Source organism: Oryctolagus cuniculus, chromosome 11 (assembly GCF_964237555.1).
Source record: "Oryctolagus cuniculus chromosome 11, mOryCun1.1, whole genome shotgun sequence".
Classification (NCBI taxonomy): Eukaryota; Metazoa; Chordata; class Mammalia; order Lagomorpha; family Leporidae; genus Oryctolagus; species Oryctolagus cuniculus.
Window position 1 is genome coordinate 60020587 of NC_091442.1, and position 13031 is coordinate 60033617.

At 44.8% G+C, this 13031-nt stretch overlaps 1 protein-coding gene across 50 annotated transcripts in view; it reads right to left on the reverse strand.

Annotated features, from left to right (window-relative positions):
- Window positions 1-13031, reverse strand: part of R3HDM2 (R3H domain containing 2) — a 173544-nt gene that overhangs the window by 132407 nt on the left and 28106 nt on the right. The window lies entirely within an intron of this gene.

Genomic DNA, 13031 nt, shown 5'->3' on the forward strand with positions numbered 1-13031 from the left:
AAGCCTCTATCACATCTAGAATTGTTCAAGCATCAGGCAGGGATCTGCACCCTGGGAAGGTCAGACTCATTGTGGTATGTGTCACTGCTGGAATCTGGTGGGCTTGGCAGACATGCCTGGGACTTTGTAGGGACCTGTAACTAGGGGACACAGGATGTGACCAGCCTAGGTAGTCAGAGGACTGCTCCTCCAACCTTGGACAGAAAGCAAGGGGCCATGGAATTGTGTCTTGGGATTCAGTGCTGGTCTGGCAAAGCCCAACACTGGGCAGATCCTAAAGGTTTCCATTCCAAGGCAAATGCCTGTGGATGGAGTCTCTGGACTTGCCCCAGCGCCAGCAGAGAACTGTGCACTGGTGAGACGGACTTCTTTCAGCATGTACAACTCTTATGGGTCTGGTGTGCAACCACAAAATTGCACAAGGCCTAGTGACTGTGAGATCTAGGTGTGACCCAACTAGAGCCTGCCTGAGTAGTTGAGGAACTGCCTCTATCACCCTTCCTTCAACCTTAGGCAGACAGCCAGGAATCACAGAACTGTTTAGCACTCGGCCAGGCTGATAAAAGCCAGCATTGAGTAAATTCTAATGGACCCTGTACCCAGGTCCATGCCTGCACAGATCCTCTGGACCTGCTTCATTCAGTACCCAGCAGAGTTCCTGGTCCCAGGTCAGCAGTCTTACACCCTATCCAACATCACCAGGAGGCTGATGCATCAGGCAGTAAGCCCACCTCAGGAGTAGACAGACCTTAGCTGAGTGAGCTTTGGTCCTATCCATGCTGCACCAGTCTTGGTGGGATGAGAGCTCTACATGTGATCTAGTATTGTGGCATCTGTGGACACAAACCAAGGAATCTAAGCCAAACATAGGCCCAGGAAGAGGCTTGTAGGGATGCACTGCCCCTTTTTAGGCACTTAGCCAGTTCACACTGAACAATACATCAATTTAGATTTGGGACAAATTCGAGTTTGGGAGTATTCTAAGACTGAATCAGTGAAAATATATATCAACAGTGGGCCTGGAGCAAACTGCAACTTTGGGTACTATCTAGTGCTGAAATAAATAGCAGAAATATCCACAGGCTCAAATAAATAAATAAATAAATAGACAGCTTGGAATTTCTCAAAGGACAGCCAGATTACGATAATCCTTGAACATGCAGATGACATTATACAGCATCAAAAACTTCCGGGGGCTGGCACTGTGTTACAATGGGTTACACTGCCATTTGCAATGCCAACATCTCACATAGGAGCCAGTTGGAGTCCCAGCTGCTCTACCTCCTATTCATCTCCCAGCTAATGCAGTTGGGAAGGCAGTGGAAGATGGCCCAAGTTCTTGGGTCCCTGAATCCACGTGGGAGACCTGGAAGAAGCTCCTGGCTTTGGCCTAGCACAGATCTGGCTATTGTGGCCATTTGGAGAGTGAGCTAGTGGATGAAAGAACAATCTCTCTCTCTTCCTCCCTCCCTCCTCTATAACTCTACCTTTCAAACAAATGAAATCAATCTTTAAAAAAACATAATTTCCAGGGAACCATGACATCACATAAAGAACAAAACAAGGTGTCAGAAACCAACTATCTAAGAATTGAAATTTCCAAATGCTCAGATGAAGATTTCAAAATGTCTGTTTAAAGGAAACTAAATGAAATTCAACAGAACACAGAGAAATGATTCAATATTCTAACAGAGACTTGATGGGAAAGGAAGTAATTAAACAAAATCAAACAGAAACAGGCCAGTCTTATAGCGTAGCAGGTAAAGCCTCTGCCTGTGATGCCAGCATCCCATATGGGTGCCTGTTCAAGTCCCAGCTGCTCAACTTCCAATCCAGCTACCTGTTAATGGCCTGGAAAAAACAGCACATGGCCCAAGTGTTTGGACCCCTGCCACCCATGTGGGAGACCCAGATAAAGCTCCTGGCTTTGGTCTGGCCCAGGACTGGTCACTGCAGCCATCTGGGGAGTGAACCAGTAGATATAAGATCTCACTCTGTGCCTCTCCTTCTATTTCGAAATAAATAAATCTTTTGGGGGTCAACTCTGTGGTGTAGCGGATAAAGCCTCCACCTGCAGTGCTGGCATCCCATATGGGAAACAATTCGAGTCCCAGATGCTCCACTTCCAATCCAGATCTCTGCTATGTACCTGGAAAGGCAGAGGAACATGGCCCAAGTGCTTGGGGCCCTGCATTCATGTGGGAGACCTGGAGGAGGCTCCTGGCTCCTGGCTTCAGATAGGCCCAGCTCTGGCCATTGCAGCCACTTGGGGAATGAACCAGCAGATGGAGAATCTCTCTCTCTCTCTCTGCCTCTCCCTCTCTCTGTATGTAACTCTGCCTTTCAAATAAATAAATAAAACTTTCTAAAAATCAAACAGAAAACCTTCAACTTAAAAATTACACTAAGTAGAATTTAAAATGCAATATAAGGCATCAATAGTAGAACAGAACAAACAGAAGAAAGAATCAGTGAACTTGAAAACAGATTATTTGAAAATACACAAAGGAGAAAAACAATCAAGAGGAATGAGAAAAGCTTATACAAAATATGGGATAGGACAGAAAGTGCAAATGTCTGAGTTACTGGGATTCAGTAAAGACCTGAGAATGCCAGAGGGGTAGAAAGCATATTCAAAGAGATAATGATAGACAACTTCCCAAACCTAGAGAAAAATAGAATCATCCAAGTACAGGAAGGTCAAAGGTCACCATTCAGAGTCACCCAACCAAGTCTACCCCAAAAGTCAAGTTTTCGAAGGTTAAAGATAAAGAAAGGATTCTCAAAGCTGCAAGGGAAAAGAAGCAAATAACGCATTTTGCCTGACCGCAGACTTTTCAGGCCAGGAAGGAGCAGGATGAACCTTCTACAACACTAAAAGAAAGAAAGTACTAGCCAAAAACACAGTATCCAGACTTGGGGGAAAGACAAAGACACTCCTAGATAAACAAATGCTGAGAGAATTTATCATTACCAGACAGGTATTATAAGAAATGCTAAAGGGAGTTCTTCAAACTGAAAGAAAGTAACCCTAACAAGGAGAAAATATCAGAATGCAGGTAATTCACTGGCAAGAGTAATTCTACAAATAAATTCAGAATGCTCCTTGTAAACATGATGTGTAAACCATGTATATCTTTACTGAGAAGACTTTATTTATTTATTTGAAAGTCAGAGTTACACAGAGAGAAGAGAAGCAGAGAGAGAGAGAGAGAGTCTTCCATCCGCTGGTTCACTCCCCAGTTGGCTGCAATGGCCAGAGCTGAGCCGATCCGAAGCCAGGAACCAGGAGCTTCTTCCTGGTCTCCTACACGGGTGCAGGGGCCCAAGGACTTGGGCCATCTTCTACTGCCTTCCCAGGCCATAGCAGAGAGCTAGATCAGAAGGGGAGCAGCTGGGTCTCAAACCAGCGTCCATATGGGATGCCGGCACTGCAGACAGCTTTACCTGCTACGCCACAGCTCAGGCCCCAGAAGACTTTTTAAAAGTGATAATAATTAAATGTTAAAGAGACGAGCAATATTGATAAAGGTCAAATGTAATTATCAAAAATTCAAAATTTGATGAAATTTATGTACCTTAAATAAATTTTTTTAAAAAATTCAAAATGTGGGAGAAATGGAGCACAACTATAGCACAACTATAGAGTTCTTTTTTTTTTTTTTTTTTGACAGGCAGAGTGGACAGTGAGAAAGGTCTTCCTTTGCCGTTGGTTCACCCTCCAATGGCCACCGCGGCCGGCGCACTGCAACCGCCGCACTGCACTGATCCGATGGCAGGAGCCAGGTGCTTTTCCTGGTCTCCCATGGGGTGCAGGGCCCAAGCACCTGGGCCATCCTCCACTGCACTCCCTGGCCACAGCAGAGAGCTGGCCTGGAAGAGGGGCAACCGGGACAGAATCCGGCGCCCCGACCGGGACTAGAACCCGGTGTGCCGGCGCCGCAAGGCGGAGGATTAGCCTAGTGAGCCGCGGCACCGGCCAACTACAGAGTTCTTATTAGAATTTCTTTTTTTTTTTTTTTAAAGATTTACTTATTTATTTGAAAGCCAGAGTTACATAGAGAGAAGAACCAGAGAGACAGAAAAAGGTCTTTCATCCAATGGTTTACTGCCCAATTGGCCATAGCAGAGAGCTGGATCAGAAGTGGAGCAGCCAGGACTCAAGCTGGCACCCATATGGGATTCTAGCACTGCAGACGGTGGCTTTACCCACTATGCCACAGCACTGGCTCCATCTTTTCTTTTCTTTTCTTTTTTTTTTTTTTTTAAGATTTATCTATTCTATTTGAAAGGCAGAGTTATAGAGAGGCAGAGGCAGAGAGAGAGAGAGAGGTCCTCCACCCGCTGGTTCACTCCCCAGATGGCTGCAACAGCCAGAGCTGTGCCAATCTGAAGATAGGAGGCAGGAGCCCAAGGACTTGGGCCATCTTCCACTGCTTTCCCACACCACAACAAAGAGCTGAATCAGAAGTGGGGCAGCAAGGACTTGAACCGGCACCCTACAGGATGCTGGCACTGCAGGTGGTGGCCTCATCCGCTACACCACAGCACTGGCTCCTATTAGGATTTCTTATATCTTTGTTTTTTGTCTCTTTCCTACCTTTATAATAAATGCTAACTTATTATAATTTTCAAGATAGTTTACTACAGCCAAAAGAAGTTTTTTATAAGATTCTTGGCAACCGCCGGTGCCGCGGCTCACTAGGCTAATCCTCCGCCTTGTGGCACCGGCACACCGGGTTCCAGTCCCAGTCGGGACACCAGATTCTGTCCCGGTTGCCCCTCTTCCAGGCCAGCTCTCTGCTGTGGCCAGGGAGTGCAGTGGAGGATGGCCCAAGTGCTTGGGCCCTGCACCCCATGGGAGACCAGGAGAAGCACCTGGCTCCTGCCATCGGATCAGTGCGGTGCGCCGGTTGCAGCGCGCCAGCCACGGCGGCCATTGGAGGGTGAACCAACGGTAAAGGAAGACCTTTCTCTCTGTCTCTCTCTCTCTCTCACTGTCCACTCTGCCTGTCAAAATAAATAAATAAATAAAATAAAATAAAAATAAAAAAAAGATTCTTGGCAACCACAAATCAAAGACCTATAATGGACTTAACAAAAATAATAAGGAATCAAAGTACACCACTAGAGAAAAATAACTTAACCACAAATGAAGATTCTAATACAAGAAAGAAACTACAATAAATGTAGCTACCTGCCTTGTCCTATTCTAATCCCAGGTGCTCTGCTGCTGATCCAACTCCCTGCTAATGGTCTGGGAAAGCAGTGGAAGATGGCCCAAGTTCTTGGACCCCTGCTACGTGAGTGTCACATGAAAGACCCACAGGAGCTGTGGGCTCCTGGCTTTGGCCTGGATCAGCCCAGGCCATTGCAGCCATTTGGAGAGTCAATCAGCAGATGGAAGATATATTTCTTTCTCCATTACTCTGCCTTTCAAATAAATAAATATTTAAATAAAATAAAATTAAAACACACAAAATGTAACTACAATAAAAAATGAATAAGCATGAAAAATAGGAAGAAATACAGAAATAATACAAACTTATTAATCAATAATTATTATAAATGTCAATGAACTACATTCTCCAATTAAAAAACAGAGTGACCAAATGGAATAAAAAAAAAAAATAAGCCCCAAATGTATGCTGCTTACTAGAAAATCACTTCACCTCTAACGACACACATAGACTGAAACTGAAAAGATGGAACAAGATATTACAAGCAAATGGAAACCAAAAGAAAGAAGAAGCAGGGGGCCGGCACTGTGGCGTAGTGGGTAAAGCTGCCACTTGCAGTGCTGGCATCCCATATAGGTGCCGGTTCAAGTCTCAGCTGCTCCACTTCTGATCCAGCTCTCTGCTATGGCCTGGGAAAGCACTGGAAGATTGTCCAAATCCTTGGGCCACTGCACCCACATGGGAGACCCGGAAGCTCTTGGCTCCTGGCTTCGGATCCGCACAGCACCAGCCATTGCAGCCACCTGGGGAGTGAACCAGTGGATGGAAGACCTCTCTCTCTCTCTGCCTCTGCCTCTCTCTGTCTGTAACTCCAGCTCTCAAATAAATAAAATCTTTTTTAAAAAAACTCTAATAATCTATGGAAATAGAAATCAGAATAGTGATTACCTCTGGAAGTCATTTATGCAAAAGAGATTCCAGAACATTTCTTATGTCAAAGTTACTTCCAGAAAAAACTGCCTAAACAAGATTTCAGGGAACTTTCAATAGACTTAATGGAAGCTGCTGGTTTTATTTTTGTCCATCCAGCCACCCAACAAATGCTGCAGGCTCAGTTCTGTCTTCAGGAAGGACATGCTGTGACCTCTGCACCAATCTATACAGCCTGACCCTCTAAGGCTCCATGCCTTAGTTTGGGACCACTGGCCTCCACAGACACAGTAAAACAAGAATAATCTTTGAGGGGATGGTGCTGTGGCGTAGTAGGCTAAGCCTCCGTCTGTGGCACCAGTATCCCATATAGGTGCCAGTTTTTCTCCCAGCTGCTCCTCTTCTGGTCCAGCTCTCTGCTAAAGGCCTAGGAAAGCAGTGGAAAATGGCCCAAGTGCTTGGGCCACTACACCCACATAGGAGATCTGGGAAAAGCTTCTGGCTTCAGATCAGCCTAGTCCTGGCCATTGCAACCATTTGGGGAGTGAACCAGTGGATGGAAGACCTCTCTCTGTAACTGCCTCTCAAATAATTTTTTTTAAAAATCTTTGAAAAATATAAATACATACATATTTTTAAAAATTTTTTAAGTTTTATTTTATTATTTATTTGAAAGGCAGAGCCACAGAGAGGCAGAGGCAGAGGCAGAGAGAGAGCGAGAGAGAGGTCTTTCATCCACTGGTTCACTCCCCCAAATGACTGCAACGGCCAGAGCTGAGCCAATCCAAAGCCAGGAGCCAGGAGCTTCTTCTGGGTCTCCCATGCAGGTGCAGGGGCCCAAGGACTTGGGCCATCTTCTACTGCTTTCCCAGGCCACAGCAGAGAGCTGGATTAGAAGTGGACCAGCCGGGTCTCGAACAGGCACCCATATGGGATGCCAGCACAGCAGACGGCAGCTTTACCTGCTATGCCACAGCGCTGGCAGTGTTGCAGAGAGGCAGAGGCAGAGGCAGAGAGAGAGAGGTCTTCTATACACTGGTTCACTCTCCAGATGGCCACAATGGCTGGAGCTGTGCTGAAACAAAGCCAGGAGCCACGAGCTTCTTCCAGGTCTCTGACAAAGGTGCAAGGGCTCAAGAGCCATGTTCTACTGCTTTTCCAGGCCATAGCAGAGAGCTGGATTGGAAGTGAAGCAGCGGAGACTCAAACCAGCACCCATACGGGATGCCAGCACTGCAGGTAGAAGCTTTGCCCACTATGCCACAGCACCGGCCCCAATACATATATATTCTTAAAGGGTCCTCTTTGCCTGCCTATTGGATAAATCTGCACTCTTGTCCCTTTACGATCTGGAACTTAACTATCTTCTTTTTCTCTCACCATGTACTCTGACTTGTCATAACAAATTAGTGTAACTGATCTAAAAAAGCTATGCTTTTTCTCACCTCAGTTTCTCTAGGTATGTACCACCTATCTACAACACAGTTCTCAAAAGTGTGATCTCAGGATTGGGTCTAAGAGGTCAAATAGGTTTCATAACATCAAATGTTATTTTTTCAAAATAATACTGAAGTTTTATTCGCTTTTTTCATCATATTGACAAAAGCATCAGAAGGTAAACTGATAGTGCCTTTCTATAAATGAAGGCAGGGTTATCAAACTATACCAGTAATATGTTCTTTTTTTTTAAGATTTATTTATTATTTACGTGAAAGAGTTACAAAGAGAGAGAAGGAGAAGCAAAGAGAGAGAGAGGTCTTTCATCTGCTGGTTCACTCCCCTAGGTGGCTGCAACGGCCAGAGCTGTGCCGATCCGAAGACATGAGCCAGGAGCTTCTTCCAGGTCTCCCATGTGGATGCAGGGGCCCAAGGACTTGGGCCATCTTCTACTGCTTTCCCAGGCCATAGCAGAAAGCTGGATCGGAAGTAGAACAGCCAGGACTCGAACCGGTACCCATATGGGATGCTGGCACTGCAGGCAGTGGCTTTCCCTGCTATGCCACAGCGCTGTCCCTAAGTAATATGTTCTTTACCACCCAACACTTGCTTCTTAAAAAATAAATAAGGAAATAACTTTAAAATTTCCTTAGTAAAACAATAAAAGTTGGTAATTTTGTTAAGTTTCTACCCCTTAGTATATGTCTCATTAATATTCAAGTAATGGGGCCGTAGCTATGGCACAGCAGATGGGGCCTCCACCTGCAGTGCCAGCATCCCATATGGCCGCCGGTTCGAGTCCCCGCTGCTCTACTTCCAATCCAGCTCTCTGCTATGGCCTGGGAGAGCAGTAGAAGATGGCCCAAGTCCTTAGGCTCCTGCACCCACATGGGAAACCTGGAAGAAGCTCCTGGCTCCTGGCTTCAGATTGGCCCAGCTCCGGCTGTTGCAGCCATTTGGGAAGTGAACAAGTGAATGAAGGACTTCTCTCTCTCTGCCTCTGTTTCTCTTTATCTCTGCCTTTCAAATCAATCAATCAATCTTTAAAAAAAAATAAAACTTTCTTGGGGTCTACCTTATGGAGTAGCAAGTAAAGCTGCCACCTGCAACATCAGCATCCTATATGGGCACTGGTTGGTGTCCCAGTTGCTCCACTTCCAATCCAGCACCCTGCTGATGTGCCTGGGAAAGCACTTGGGGTGCCTACACCCATATGGGAGTTCTGGAGGAAGCTCCTGGCTTTGGCCTGGCCCAATTCCAACTGTTACAGCCATCTGGGGGAGCGAACCAGCAGATGGAAGATGTCTCTCTCCCTCTCCCTCTCCCTCTCCCTCTGCCACTCCCTCTCTAACTCGGACTTGCAAATAAATCTTTAAAATTTGTTTAAATAAAAAATAAATAAAAATATAATGAAATGTGTCAAATAGTTAGAGGTCTATATGTCAGTAAAACAGTATATTTCAATTGACTGATTCATATTTCCCAATCATACATTAAGTAAAAGGCCAGGGGCCAGAACTGTGGCATTGTAGGATAAGCCTCCGCATGCAGGGCCAGCATTCCATATGGGCTCCAATTCCAGTCCTGGCCGCTCTACTTCCAATCCAGCTCTCTGCTATGGTCTGGGAAAGCAACAGAAGATGGCCCAAGTCCTTGGGCCCCTGCACCCATGTGGGAGACCGCTCCTGGCTTCAGACTGGTGCAGCTCCTGTGTTGCAGCAATTTGGGGAGTGAACCAATGGAAGGAAGACCTTCGTCTCTCCCTCTCATTGTCTGTAACTCTACCTCTCAAATAAAATAAACAAAATCTTAAAAAAAAAAAAAAAAAAAGAATCCATTTTGTCTTCTATTAAGGCGGACATTACAGAGATTTGCAACAACAACAAAAAGTAAAACAAAGTCTTCCTTCTCAGTAGACCTTTTCTGCTTTAGAAAACAGGTTTTTGGGGGCCGGTGCTGTGACACAGTAGGCTAAGCCTCCACCTGCGGTGCCAGCATCCCATATGGGCACCGGTTTGAGACTCAGCTCTTCCACTTTCAGATTTGGCTCTCTGCTATAGACTTGGAAAGCAGTGGAAGATGGCCCAAATGCTTGGGCCCCTGCACCCACGTGGGAGACCCGGAAGAAGCTCCCAGCTCATAGCTTCGGATCGGCCCCCTTCCCACTATTGTGGCATTTGGGGAGTGAGCCAGCAGATGGAGGATCTCTCTCTCTGCCTTTCAACTAAATAAATAAAATCTTTTAAAAAAAGTTTTTTCATTTTAAAAACTGAATATTAATGTGCTTATTGTGTAATGAATTAGCAAATACATTATTTTAATTTTGAATAGTAAATATTAATAAATATACTCCACATACAGAAAGGTTCTTTGGGATCTTTTATAATTTTTATTTTAATTATTTATTTATTACTTTGAAAGGCAGAATTTACAGAGAGAGAGGGAGGGAGAGACAGAGAGAGAGCTCTTCCATCTGCTGGTTCATTCCCCAAATGGCCAAAAGCCGGGAGCCAGAGCTTCTTCTGGATCTCCCACAAGGTGGCAGGGGCCCAGCTACTTAGGCCATCTGCTGCTGCTTTCCCAGGTATATCAGCAGGGAGCTAGATTGGAAGGGCAGCAGCAGAGGCCTGAACCAGCAACTATATGGGAAGCCAGCATCATAGGTGGCAGCTTTACCTACTACGTCTGAACACCAGCCCTATAATTTTTAAAAGTGTATATAAGAGAGTGGATATTTGGCCAACAAATAAAATGTTGGTTCAGACACCCACATCCTACACTGGAGAACCCAGACTCGATTCCTGGCTCCATCTCCTGACCTCAGCTTTCTGCGATGCTGGGGGCAGCAGTGATAGCTCAAGTTGCTGGGTTCCAGACACACATACAGACCTGCAGCCTGGTCCAGACCCAGTTATTACTGGCATTTGGGAAATGAATGAGTAGATGAGAGTTTTACATTTGTCCTCTGTCTTTCAAATTTAAAAAATGCTAAAAGTGTACAAAGATCAGAGACCAAAATGTTTAAAAGCTGTTAATCTAGAATTTGCCCAGCCTCACCTGTCAGTTAAGGCTCCTCTCCTCTAGAAAGCTTTACGAGAGGGACCAGCATTGTGGTGCAGCAGGTTAAGCCACCACTCACAACACCAACATCCCAATCCAGCTTCCTGCTAAAAGAACCTGAGAAGGCATCAGATGCTGGCCTATGTATGGGATCTAGAAAGAGTTCCTGGCTCCCGGCTTTGTTGTGACCCAGCCCTGGCTGTTGCAGGTATTTGGGGAGTGAACCAGCAGATGGAAGGTTTCTCTCTCTGTTGCTCTTTCAAATAAATAAATGTTTAAAGAAGAAAGTCTTCTCCAATACTTTACGTAGTTAATCTGATGTAATTATTTGCTTATAGTGGATAGCAAAGATTATATTCGTTCACAGGAACTTTTTAAAAAAAAATTTTTTTTTTTTATTTATTTGAGAGGAGAGTTAATTATAGTGAGAGAGACAGAGAGAAAGGTCTTCCATCTGCTACTCCACTCCCCAAATGGCCACAACGGCAGGAGCTGAGCCAATCTGAAGTCAGGAGCCAGGAGCTTCTTCTGGGTCTCCCATGCCGGTGCAGGGGCCCAAGGACTTGGGCCATCTTCTACTGCTTTCCCAGGCCATAGCAGAGAGTTGGATCGGGAGAGGAGCAGTCAGGACTAGATTCGGCACTGATATGGGACACCAGCACCACACGCAGAAGATTAACCTACTGCGCCACAGCACCAGCCCCTCACAGGAACTTAGTTCATGATTATGTTGAAAAGACAAGGCTAAAACACAATCCAGTGTTGAGTGTTTCACTGTAAACACAGAAGGATAAAGCTGATATTTCAAACTGATTATTTTGTATATATTTACCACACCAAATCTTCTACCCACTGGTAGAGAAATAAATTGCTGGTGTAAAATGTAAATTGCATATTATCTTTGAAGGCAATTTTATAATATTGATAAAAATTACAAAAGTGTTAACTTTTAGAAATTTCTCAATTGACATAATCCTATAAAAACAGAAAATAATCTATGTACAAGGTTATTAATGTAGCACTCTTTGTAACTGCGAAAGACTGAAGGAAAATCAAAACTCCCTTTACTAAGACAGTAATAAACAATGCATATAGATCCTGTAATACTCAGCAGCCTTAAACTAGAAATTCTTGACACAATTATAAGCTATATTAAGTGAGAAGAGCAGGATGCAGAACCATTCTGTAAAAGAATATACACATATTTGCATGAATGTATATAGTTTATGCTTATAAATGTACAGATGCACAAAAGCATAATAGTAGTTGCCTCTGCAGAGGCAGAAGAGCTAATTTGGAGGTATAAAACCAAGAAGGACACTTCACTCCAGATCTCTTTTCCTTAGAATTTTGAACCACAGGAGCCAGCGCTGTGATGTAGCAGGCAAGGCAGCTACATTCCATATGGCTACTGGTTCGTGCCCCAGATACTCCACTTCCTATCCAGTTCCCTGCTAATGGCCTGGGGAAAGCAGAAAATGGCCAAGTATTTGGGCCCCTGCCACCACATATGGGAGACCTGGAAGATCTGTCTCTGTCTATATATATATAACTTTCAAATAAATAAATAAATAATGTTTTTAAGAAAAGAATTTTGAACTATATAATACCAATTCAAAAAGAAAATCCAAATATGTATAGGAATTCTCATTTCACACAAGGAAAAACTTCTCATCTTTTTTACCTTCTACCCTCAAAGAATATACATAGCTACTTTTTAACTGTAGAGTCAGTGCTGCCTAAACAAGGTATCTATAATTAATGTCAAGAGTCCAAGACACGGCCAGCGCCGCGGCTCAATAGGCTAATCCTCTGCCTTGCGGCACCGGCACACCGGGTTCTAGCCCCGGTCAGGGCGCCGGATTCTGTCCCAGTTGCTCCTCTTCCAGGCCAGCTCTCTGCTATGGCCCAGGAGTGCAGTGGAGGATGACCCAACTGCTTGGGCCCTGCACCCCATGGGAGACCAGGAGAAGCACCTGGCTCCTGCCTTTGGATCAGCGTGGTGCGCTGGCCGCAGCATGCCAGCCGCAGCAGCCACTGGAGGGTGAACCAACAGAAAAGGAAGACCTTTCTCTGTCTCTCTCTCACTGTCCACTCTGTCTGTAAAAAAAAAAAAAAAAAAAAAAAAAGAGTCCAAGACACTCACTATGAAGAGCAGGAGCAGGTTTTTCACCTTTTACACTTTGGAGTTATTTAAGTTTCTTACAATGATTATGTTTTACTTTCGTAATTCAAAAAGCAAATGTCTACAAGATCAAAGAGTTTAAAGTAAAAAAAAAAAAAAAACTATACTTAGGGGCCGGTGCTGTGGCGAATCAGGTGGGGCCGCCGCCTGCAGTGCCAGCATCCATTATGGGTGCCAGTTCGAGTCCCAGCTGCTCCACTTCCAATCCAGCTCTCTGTTATGGTCTGGGAAAGCAGAAG